Below are 12,179 nucleotides of genomic sequence, written 5' to 3'. Positions count from 1 at the left end.
TGCTTTTAGAGCTGCATGTGAGGGTTGCTGGGGGTGACTGGGCTGCTGGGGAAGGGCCTTGAGAAGGAGGACAGAGGTGTAGACTTCCTTGTCCTTCATGCTCATCTTCACGGCCTGATACCTCAAGCATACCTATACATAAACCTATACATTCATAAAGGCACCGCAGATTTCTAGTAGAGATAACCTAACGCCCCAGGAGAATTGTAGGTCTGTCGGTGGAAAAGTTACATTGTAGCATAGACTTGCCAAGGCTATCCTGGGTGAGGCTCAATCGTCTCCGGACCGGCGTCGGGCGTTTCCGCTCATCAATGCATAGATGGGGCTTGGCCCCAAATGCGTCGTGCGAGTGTGGCGCAGAGGACCAAACCGCAGACCATATTATCCTGGATTGCCCGGTGTACCACCCACCCAACGGGATGCATGGTCTGTCGGTACTAGATGACGAGACGATGACGTGGCTTCTGGAGGGGTGTCCAGAAATATAGCCCGGGTGAGCCCCTCAACCAGGTCTCGGGGTGGTAAAAGGGTAGCCCCTCGGCCCCGAGCCTGGTGGAGTGGAGAGGAAGAACAACAACCCATACGCCGAAGAAGAAGAAGAATTGTAGCTAGCTACAAGAATACAATTAGAGTACACTTTGGACAGTCAACGAATGTGGAGTGAAAGGATGAAATTGCCACATCCTTTATTGGGTGAGTGGGTCTGTGCTAGGCGTGATTGAATAGGGATCCTCAACGAAAGGTACACAAGAGCATGTGTCCAATAGTGAGGAGTCAAACCGAGTCGACTGAAAGAGAATCGATCATCAATTATTTTCCACTCTTAGCGAGCCTTCACATAGCCCTGGGGTACCCCGTGCTACGGAGGTAGAGCTTTCTCACTATGAGAATGATGAGAGTGACGTCTCTGTATGCGTCCAACAACTTCTCCATGGGGAAGATGGACGAGGCTCTTGGAAAAGAGGCCCCCCCCTCTACTCAACATGAGTCACACAGGGAAGTACGTGTGGTGAGCCTATCATATATGCCACAGTGAAACTCAATGTTGTTGGTTCCTGGGCCATCCCCATCCATGAAAAGGAGCAGTCTCCCCCTGGGTTTTATGCACAGTGGTACAGGGATACAGACTGCAATCTGTGCATGGAAGTGTTGGCTCACAAAAAAAAGTTAGTTCTGAAACTACAGATGGTAAGCTTTCAAATGATGTGTCATACATTGAAATCTGAAAAACGTTGAAGACGATACGTGACACCAGACAGTGTTTTGATAAACCAGTTGCTTACATGTTCTGAAACTACAGATTGTAAGCTTTCAAATGATGTGTCATACATTGAAATCTGAAAAAAGGTTGAAGAGGGTAGGCCTATACGTATTTGAATGTTGGTACACCTCAAACACAGCATGGGAGAAAAGTGACTACAACAAAGTAACTGCAACAAAGGCTGCTGTGAGCTAGCGGCTAACAATGGCACATCACTACGAACGTCTAACTGCATTTTTATAACATTACAACATGCTGATAGAACATCAACATGCTAAAAACACATAACTACACCAAATTAGATGATCAAACAGTCCTTGCTTTTGAACACATCCCAAAACGAAAGTATGTTTACAAATCAAGTCTCCCTTACCAGTAGCCTAGGCAAACGAGAACAGTGACCGTGTTAAACTGTTGTTTATTATATCGAATGGGTACATCAAAACTTCGAGTTGCGTATTATGAAAAAAAACAAAAAACAGATGTTGTTGACACAATAACTTTCACTTTCATTTTCGAGCCTTTCGGGCTTGCGACTGGTTTACCTCTAGACTGGCTTGCGTCACATATGCGTATTTGAATGTTGGTACCCCTGAAATCACAAACCTAAGAAAAAGCCTTTTAAGGATCTAGTTTTTCACACTTCTGCACAGCCAAGTAATGGGCAGTAACAATAGCTGGTTAACCTCACCCACCTCCTCACTAGACTGACAGTTGTCAGCTGTCAATATCTGACAGTGTAGTCACTTGGTCAGATAGGCCAGGCCTTGGTCAGATTAGCCAGCTTCTTATTATGGAGGCATTATGGTTGTTGCTGAGAAGACTATACGCAGATAAGAATGTAAGGTCTGTGAATTGACTACCAATAACTAATCAATTATGACACAGTTCAAAATGCTGTATCTATGCCCAACTATTCTTCTTATTCAGCAAAATATTTCCAGAGAGTGTGGTGTATTTCAATGAGCACTCGGTTTCTATTGAGGCTGTTGATGATGCTCTTGTTATTACGTAGGCTAATTAGCCAGCTTAAATCTCTGGCTTTCTAACACTGCACTTTATTGCCTTTCCAGAGCAATGCCTTGACTGAAGAGACTGCAGCAACTGAATGTGATGTGATGTCAACTGACACTGTTATTATTGAAATGATTCAACCAAGATTGCGTGAACTCAAAACATAAATCAACACAGACAATTGTAAATGTGTGTGGCACAAAGGAGAATGTAATAAGTGTGACTAATAACACAGCAAACAAACAAAAGTGGCTGCGGTGTGCGAGAGGATCTGCTGTGCCTTGGTCCTGCAGCTACAAACAGACAGTCATGTTCTGAGCTTCTGTGGAGTCTGGTGAGGTGGGGGGGGGGGGGGTGATGTCTTTTCTGCATCAAAGCTGCAATAGAAGGAAGATAGTACAGTAAAATATTGCCCACAGTTACTGGCACTCCATATTCCTAAAATACTACCACACCATGTTCATAAAATAAATTAGCTAATACATGACAATGATAATTAGCTAAAGTGCTGGTAACTAGGCATGTTTTTCCAACTCCATAGTTGGTGAAGAAATGATCCAGGTAGTTGAATACTGCATTGCTGCCCTTGATGAGGGTCAGCGGGGAAGTGGGCCTAAGAGAGAAGACGATAATAGAAAAAAAAGAGGAAGAGAAGTAGTGAGTTTGGCGTTAGCCAACTAGCGACTAGCTCGTTCATAACAAAGCAAGCAACACGACAGTTCCCAAAACATCTTCATTTATTATGAGTAGTCGATGTCCAACGTTTGGGTGTCCACAGATTGTTTAGAGCTGTGGTAAGCCTCTGTATTGTAAACAATACATTGAAAACTATCAAATGTAAACAGACAACTGTAAACAGTGTAGCATGCTTGTGTATCCTCCTCCCTCGCTCAGCCATAGGCTACCCCGTTTGCGGGTGGTTTACCGGGTGGTTTACCCTCACATATGCATTCCTTCTTGTCAGCCTCGTTTCTCCCACTCTGGACAGAGTGAGGACGTGCGGTCTATCCCTTCTCTTGATTTCATCGCACTGGCCTAGAAAACCTTGATGAGCGGAGTTAGCTCAGTTTCTTTACGCATTAGGTACGGGGCCCACCCGCTGTGCCGACGGACCACGATGCCGACAGTTTATTAGCGGATTTCTGCGAGAGCTGACAAGACGGTACATGTGGGAAAACTAGGGTTAGGGTTAGGTGCTAGGGTGCTACGGTTAAGGTTAGGGTTGGGGTTAGGGGTAGGGTTAGGGTTAGGGATAGGATTTAGGGTTAGGGTTAGACATGCCAGCATGTACCAAGTCGACGTAGCACCTAACCCTAACCGTAGTTTTCCCACATGTACCGTCTTCCCACATGTACCGTAACAGAGAAGCGGAGAGCATTCACATGCAGGGAGGGCTGTCGGCACAACGGTCCGTCGGCCTATTGATGCGACACCTTAGGTACAGGGACAAATATTCCACCCAAACCACAAGTTGATGGATCTATGGGTTTGGCACGTGGAAGTTCCAACTCTGAATGCTTGTCCCGAATATGATTGGCACAATTCAAAGGGCTAGAGCCTCCTCTGCAAGGAATCTATACGATCTCAAGTGCAGGGTGTTGGGTTGGTGTGAGAGACGTGGTGTGGTGCCTTTTCTGTGCTCTAGCCCTATGGCTGTAATAGGCTTTATAGGCTGGGTGGAGTCATTAATGCAATTTGCTCCCAGCCTGTTCCAAGCGTGTTGAATAGGGTCTCAGGGAATATGGAAGGCAGGAGTACATATCCCATAGTGACATGTCTCCTCATCTCCTCCTGAGAAACAAAGTTACATACTGTCACCCAAAGATTCAAACAAGGAAGCGGTCACTGCGCCACAGTGGGTCTTACAGGGATTATAGTAGCTTGTGTTCTGATGAGGTAAGACAGTTACACTAAATGCATTAAGAATTGATGTTATATTATTCAAGAATCAATTGCTACTGTATATGTGACACACGCAAATGAGCAAAAAGCTTTTTAAAATATGTATAATTATAATAATAATAGATTGGATTTAAAAGCGCCTTTCTCAAACTCAAGGACACTGTACAGAAAAAAGAAGAGAAGCAGGACAATAAACAAAAAGAAACACAACAAACAAAAAGGCAGCTATGGGGGTTAGTGTTAGTCAGGCCCCATGCCGTGCTGTACGAAGTAAAGTCTAAACAGACAGCGTCTTGAGTCTGGTCTTGAATGTGAGTATCAGAGCATTGGATGGCTGGTAGAAGAGTGTTCCACAGCTTGGGTGCAGCAACAGAAAAGGCATGGTCGCCAAGTGTGCATATCCTAGTGCGGGGTATGACGAGGAGATCAACATCGCGAGGATCAGAGACCACGTGCAGGGGTGTAGGGTTGAAATAGGTCAGTTAGGTAAGCAGGAGCCAGGCCATGGAGTGCCTTAAAGGTGAGGAGGAGGATCTTGAAGGAGATGATGTGTTTTATGGGGAGCCAGTGAAGTCGTTGCAGGGTGGGGGTGATGTGCTCCCAAGGTTTAGTTTTGGATATTGTAGCCGGTTCAGGACTCAATGACTCTGTTGCAATAATCCAGGCGGAAAAATGTATTTTTTTTTAACCTTTATTTATACAGGTAAAGAACACATTTTCAAGTGTGACCTGTTCACAGGCATACAACATCCACCACAAACAAATACAATACAAAACCTGGCCTACATAGTCTAAAAACTAAACTAAAAACTAAAACTAAAAATAGTCTAAGATAATCTAAACTTTCCATCAATATAGACTGAAACTAAACTAAAACTACATAGTCTGAAACAAAAACTAGTCTAAAACAGTCTAAGATAATCTAAAACTAAACTAAAACTACAAAAACCTAAAACTAGACAGCTAAAGATCTAGGGACATGTATATAAAAGCATGTATTAATGTTTTGGCAAGGTATCAGAGTGAGGGTCGGAGGCGGGAGATGGTTTTGAGGTGGAAGAAGGAAGAAGGCAGACTTGACCGTATGGTTCAAAGGAAAAGGTTGGGTCCCGCAAGACCCCCAGGTTCCTGACCTCCGTGGAAGGGCATCAAAATAATTTTTACCACATTCAGAAAGCAATCTTTAATCTATTCAAGACGTATAATCATCTAGAAAGGCCAAATATGAGACACAGGTCAAATAAATAAACGATTATTTTCTCTTGTTTTAGGACATCATTAAACATTATGCCATGAAGTAAACACGTCTAAATATTGGATTGCTGACTCACTTATGTTTATTTCACCCTTTCAACTGAGGTCTTTGTGCTACAAAGATGCCTGATGTCTCAGGTCAAACTACAAAGGGGGTAATCCTGTAGTTTTATCTCCTGTTCCCATGGCAAATAATATGAGTAGAATGTCAGGTGGGCCATCACACCTGGGAGAGTTACCATGGACACAGAGACGATGATAGAAGGGGAGCCTAGGGAATGCTCACACAATGCTTACAGTATGTGTACTCTTCAACAAACATCTAACCCCTAGCCCCTTTCTCTGGTGTTCACAGACCATCCATAAAGAATGTACATTTGCATGTAAAGGTTTGGAGAAATGTTTTAGGATGTATGAAACATTACTTATGAGATTTGAATTAGAACACGTCTTTTTTGGGAGCTCAAAGACACTCTTCCATCTGAGGTTTCCAAACACTCTTAATAATGTGTTGATATGTTACGGTACATGTGGGAATACGGTACATGTGGGAAAACTAGGATTAGGGTTAGGTGCTACGTCCACTTGGTACATGCTGGCATCAGTGGCGGCTGGCCAATAGAGGGCGCTAGGGTGCCGCCCCCACCTTCCAACGCAGCCCCACTTCTTGTAAAAGATTTTTTTAAATAAACATTGTTTATTCATAAAATGCGGCTGATATTCTGTCGGCGCCTATCAGCATTCATTAAAAATCCTCCAATACAATAAACATTTTATCTGTGTGTGTGTAAAATTCACTGTGAAAATACATAGGGGAGGAGTCAGGGCACCGGCCGAATGGCAGTCAATGGCACTGCAAATACTTTTGGCTTACACGTGAGCTGTAGCAGCGCTCCAATTGGCTGTCTCCTATTTCCCGGCCGGGGCGCAGAAAAGTGCGCCCCGAGCATGCGCAGATTATAGGCTTACCTAAGCTGCAGCCTAGGGCCACTACCGCTAGGGGTAGTAAAAAATAAAAAAATGCGTGAGACTTGAGAGACCTGAATATCCGGTTGTTAAGTCTGACGTCAAACTTGACGTTTTGCAATTTCCGGTTTCAAACCCGAAATTCTCCGCACCAGAATACCAGTGTACTACAGCGGTAGAATGACAGTTTAATTGTTTTTTAGACTCGGATCTATTCATACAACAAGGGACAGAGCAGCACTTTCCCGTTTTCCCCATATTGTCAGGGTATTTGAGCCTTGGAAAAGCGCTATATAAATATAATTTATTATTATTATTATTATTATTGCGGCATTTCGAAGACAGCGCCTCAGCCAACGTTGGACCCGGAAACACGTCGCGACTTAACAACCGATATTCGGACAGACAACAGGAGAGGACAGCAACAGAGAGACAGACAACAGGACAGCAACAGAGAGACAGACAACAGGACAGCAACAGAGAGACAGACAACAGGACAGCAACAGAGAGACAGACAACAGGACAGCAACAGAGAGACAGACAACAGGACAGCAACAGAGAGACAGACAACAGGACAGCAACAGAGAGACAGACAACAGGACAGCAACAGAGAGACAGACAACAGGAGAGGAGAGCAACAGAGAGACAGACAACAGGAGAGGAGAGCAACAGAGAGACAGACAACAGGAGAGGAGAGCAATAGAGACAGAACTGAAGTGAGGTGCGCAACAGAGATAGTTCAGGATGATAACAAACAGTTCAGTATGACAGAGACAACTAATAGAAAGACAACTGTATGATTATAGAGTTTACATGTTCAAGGAAATATTGTATGATAATAGAAAGGTACACTTTAATTTAATTAAAGAAGTAACAAAGAACACATTTATTATCACAATTGCATTGTGTTCCATGTCTTTCTCCATTGAATAAATAATGCCTAAACAAGACAACTGTCTGGACAGTACTGCTAGAATTATTCACCTTAACGCTGCACAGATAGACAAAGGGTATAAGTCCATTCTGTTAACATTAGGTCTACTCTGCTAACAAAGACTATTCCAGTTGATTTGTCAGTTGTTGTGCATTATTATTTTGTTGTGTTTGCAGTTTGCCCTTTAATAAGTTATATATAAAAATAATTAAGTTATATATATATTCTCATGCTAAAATCGACTGTAAATCCAGATTTTAAAGTTGATATTCTTCCCCGTGGAGCATGCCCCCATAACCTGTGCCCCACCCAACATTTTTATCACCAGCCGCCACTGGCTGGCATGTCTAACTAGGGTTGGGTACCGAAAATCGGTACCGGTAGGTACCGGTTACTTTACATTCGGTATGTACCCGTACCGAATCGCAAAGGAGATTTCGGTACCTCATTTCGGTACTTTTCGCCTGTTAAATTTCCACTCAGTGAAAGCAGCGAGTACGGAAGGATACCGAGAAGGTTGCTAATAGCAACTTCCGCTAGCGGGTTGGCGTAACGCGACTCTCGACTTATGGGTGCGTTCGGTAAACTCGTTCTGGAATTCTGATCACCACTCGTGGAATGCCTTCTGTCCAATCAAATGACTTGCTCCCCTTATGACGTCGGGCCCAGTGTGCGCTGCGACGCTCTCAGAGCGAGTTTACGAACGCAAGCCTTTGATTGGACAGTGCACTCCAGGATTCGACGCGTCTGTTGATGACGTAGTGCGGATGTGTGTCTGCGTCTCTGCGAGGTGGACAACATGATCGGGGATCTCTTGATATTCGGGTACTGTCCTTATCCTACTACTGTGTCTGAAAAATCAATCGTCATGTCTTAATGTTGTCGACCGTGTTATATATATATATATATATGTCATTTTAAAAACTCAAAAGTACCGAATTAAGTACCGTTTTGGTACCGGTACCGTTTTTAAAGTATCGGTTAGGTACCGGTACCGGATAAAACCCAAACGGTACCCAACCCTATGTCTAACCCTACCCCTACCCCTAACCTTAACCGTAGCACCCTAGCACCTAACCCTAACCCTAGTTTTCCCACATGTACCGCAACAGATACACTCCTTATCACAAATCCCTGCTCTACTAGGGGATTTTGATCCACTCCTCATTGGGAGTCCTATCTCTGAAATGTTTTGACACGATCAGACATTGCAAGCAACCCATGCTGTTCTGTGAATGAGACGAGCATTGAGTGATGACTGCCTACTGCCAAATATAATTACAGCAAACATTTTGGTAGCTTGGCATCTGTTCTCTGAACGACATCAAGAGCCACATTCCGACATTTGGTTTCCTTTTTTGGTTTTCGCGACTTCAAAATAAAAGCACGAGCTAAGCGATCACTGGAAACCGATGGGATCATATTATAGCTATGTATATATAGATATATATATCTATATAGATAGACAATAGCACCCCGCGAAGTGAGGCTAAGTTTGCATCGAAGCGCACCTCCCCCCCAGGTAGCAGGTGTCTCTGCCCGCAACAGGCACATCTCTCACCCGGCCGTTGCGCGTCTCTCTACTGGGTAAAAGCACCGGGGATTCCCAGGTGGTCTCCCATCCAGGTACTAATCCAGCCCAACCCTGCTTAGCTTCCGAAGTCAGACGTGAGAATAATGTCACCGATCATCCATACAGAACAACCGTGGGCACCTCCACACGCTGCTGGCGAGCGAGACTGCCCTGCCCGATCGGACCCTTTTTCGGGAGCGGGGAACATAGGACCCTTTTTCGGGAGGGAGCTAAGATACCGGGGAACATAGGACCCGGGGAACATAGGACCCGGGGAACATAGGACCCGGGGAACATAGGACCCGGGGAACATAGGGATGACCCCGCTAGCTAGCTAACAAGCTAACACTTGTTTGGCTAACATAGTAAAGAGGAGGTGGGATCATAATATCGACGAAGGATAGCTGGTGCTTAAACACGAAAACTGTAAGTAGCCACTGCTCACCAGACCTAGAATACTTGACTGTTAAATGCCGACCCACATACCTGCCTAGGGAGTTTAACGCGGTGCTAATTACATGTGTGTATATTGCACCTAGCTCAGACAGCAAAGTAGCATTGGCGCGACTATACGACGTCATTAGTAGCCAACAAAGTACTGATCCACAGGCTATCCACATCATAGCGGGGGACTTTAATCATGTCGACCTGAAGGCAGTACTACCCAAGTTCTACCAGCATGTAAAATGTGCAACGAGAGGAGAAAAAACACTGGATAAGGTATACACCAACATCAAACGTGCTTACAAGGCTAGTCCGCTAGCTCATCTAGGCATGTCTGACCATGTGTCAATCCTCCTGATTCCTGCATACACCACAATGGGGAAAAGTGCTCCCACCACCACTAAGACTGTCAGAACCTGGCCAGAAGGGTCCGCTCCACTGCAGATCTGCCTAAATGACACCCTATGGCAGGAATATGAGCATGAGGACCTGGAACAGTACACGTCGTCGGTTCTGAACCACATAGTGAACTGCACCAACTCAGTCACCGTGGACAAACGGGTCCGGGTCTACCCCAACACGAAGCCATGGATGACTGGGAAGGTCCAAAAACTGTTAAATGAGAGGGACAACGCCTTCTTCGCAGGGAAGCGCACACCGCTGTACAGCTCCACCAGGGCCAACCTAAAGCGCGGCATCAAAGCGGCCAAGGCAGAGCACAGAGAGAAGATTGAGGAATGCCTCCTGAGCAACGACTCCAGGCGGATGTGGCAGGGGGTTCAGCAGATGACAAACTTCAGAGCCAACAGGCTCACAGCCGCAGAGGACGACCCCCTGCTGGCGGGAAAGCTGAACACCTTCTACGCCCGGTTCGACGAGGGGCGAACGGAGGTAACCACAACACAGACACCACTCTCTCCAGCTCTCAGCAGCCTCACCCTCACAGAGCACGAGGTGAGACGCGTACTGAAGGCGGTGGACCCCAGGAAAGCCTCGGGGCCGGATGGCGTCCTGGGACGGGTGCTGAGAGACTGCGCCGACCAGCTGGCCGGGGTTTTCACCAACATCTTTAACCAGTCCCTGTCCCAGGCCACCGTCCCACCCTGCCTGAAAACCTCAACTATCATCCCAGTCCCGAAAAAAAGCACGGTGAGCTGCCTAAACGACTACCGCCCGGTGGCACTCACACCAATCATCATGAAGTGCTTCGAGAAACTAGTCCGGGCCCACATACTCACACGCCTCCCGCCCAACCTGGATCCATACCAGTTCGCCTACAGAGCCCACAGGTCCACAGAGGACGCCATAGCGACGACTCTCCACGCCACTCTATCCCACCTGGAGAGGGGAAACAGCTACGCGAGACTGCTCTTCGTGGACTTCAGCTCCGCCTTTAACACCATCCTTCCAGACAGGCTAGTGACCAAACTACTAGACCTGGGTCTATCACACTCTATATGTGCGTGGATCAAGGACTTCCTGACCGACCGCCCCCAGAGGGTGCGGGTGGGCCCCCACACCTCCACAGCCCTCAGCCTCAGCACTGGGTCACCCCAGGGCTGCGTGCTAAGCCCCATCCTCTACAACCTCTACACCCACGACTTCACCCCCATCCACCCCAGCAACTACATCGTAAAGTTTGCAGACGACACCACCGTGGTGGGATGTATCTCGGGGGGGGACGAGGCGGCGTACAGGGATGAGGTAGAGCAATTGAGCAAGCTGTGCAAGGTAAACAACCTGCTGCTAAACAAGTCAAAGACCCAGGAATTCATCGTAGACTACAGGAGGAAAAAGTCCGAGATCCTGCCCCTGCTCATCGACGGAGAGAGCGTGGAGATGGTCTCAAACCTCCGTTTCCTGGGACACATCATGCGGGATGACCTGGCCTGGAAGGACAACACTAAAGGCACCATCAAGAGGGCACAACAGCGGCTATACACCCTGAGATGCCTCAAGAAACAACACAGCAAGCAGGAGATGCTGGTGGCCTTCTACCACGGCGCAGTGGAGAGCATCCTCACCTTCGGCATCTCCAACTGGTACCACAGCTGCACGGCAGCGGAGAGAAACGATCTACAGAGAGTCGTGAGAACAGCACAGGGGATCACCGGCGCCACCCTCCCCTCTCTGGAGGAGCTGTACAAAACACGCTGTCTCAGGAGGGCCTCCAAGATCTCCAAGGACCCGACCCACCCTGGGCACGAACACTTTGTCAAGCTGCCCTCGAACAGGAGGTACAGGACCCCGGCCGCTAGGACAAACAGACTGAAGGACAGCTTCTACCACAGGGCCGTCAAGGCCCTGAACACAGAAAAGGCCTAAGTTCTGGGCCCAGGACAAGTCCGGACGGATTGTATGGCAGCTAGTGCTGAGGCACAAACATGTACATTTTCAAGCCTGCAAACTGTGACACTTTAAAAAAATGTGAAAAAATACTTTCTTGTGAAATATGACAACCCTATTTGACTATCTGTGCAGTATAGTACAGTGGATTGTGTACATAGCCTCTATTGATGTAAACCAGCTCCTTATCTTCTTGTGATTTTATGCATCTATGCTTTTTCCAAAATGTGTTTCTTTTTCCTTTCTTAAACACCAGGGGAGCCTCCCCTCCTAAATTTCGTTGTTTGGTACCTGTACTGTAACAATGACAAATAAAGTCTATCTATCTATCTAAACACACACGCAAAATAACTTGTGTACTTTCTTACACAACAAACAAAACCATGCTAACAAAAAACAAACAAACAAGCTTCTAACAAAGCTAGCTAGCTAACAAGCTAACACCTATGTGGTTAGCCTATTAAACACTGACACAGCTTAGCATG

General features: G+C 46.3%; 1 protein-coding gene across 1 annotated transcript in view; it reads left to right on the top strand.

The window, feature by feature from the left end:
- Positions 1 to 12,179, top strand: part of LOC308169571 (cadherin-18) — a gene marked incomplete at both ends in the record, with an annotated part of 64,724 nt that overhangs the window by 36,797 nt on the left and 15,748 nt on the right. The window lies entirely within an intron of this gene.

This window comes from Nansenia antarctica (assembly GCF_963989245.1).
Source record: "Nansenia antarctica genome assembly, chromosome: 13".
NCBI lineage: Eukaryota > Metazoa > Chordata > Actinopteri > Argentiniformes > Microstomatidae > Nansenia > Nansenia antarctica.
Note: the sequence above shows the minus strand (reverse complement) of the source record. Positions and strands in the feature narration are given on the sequence as shown.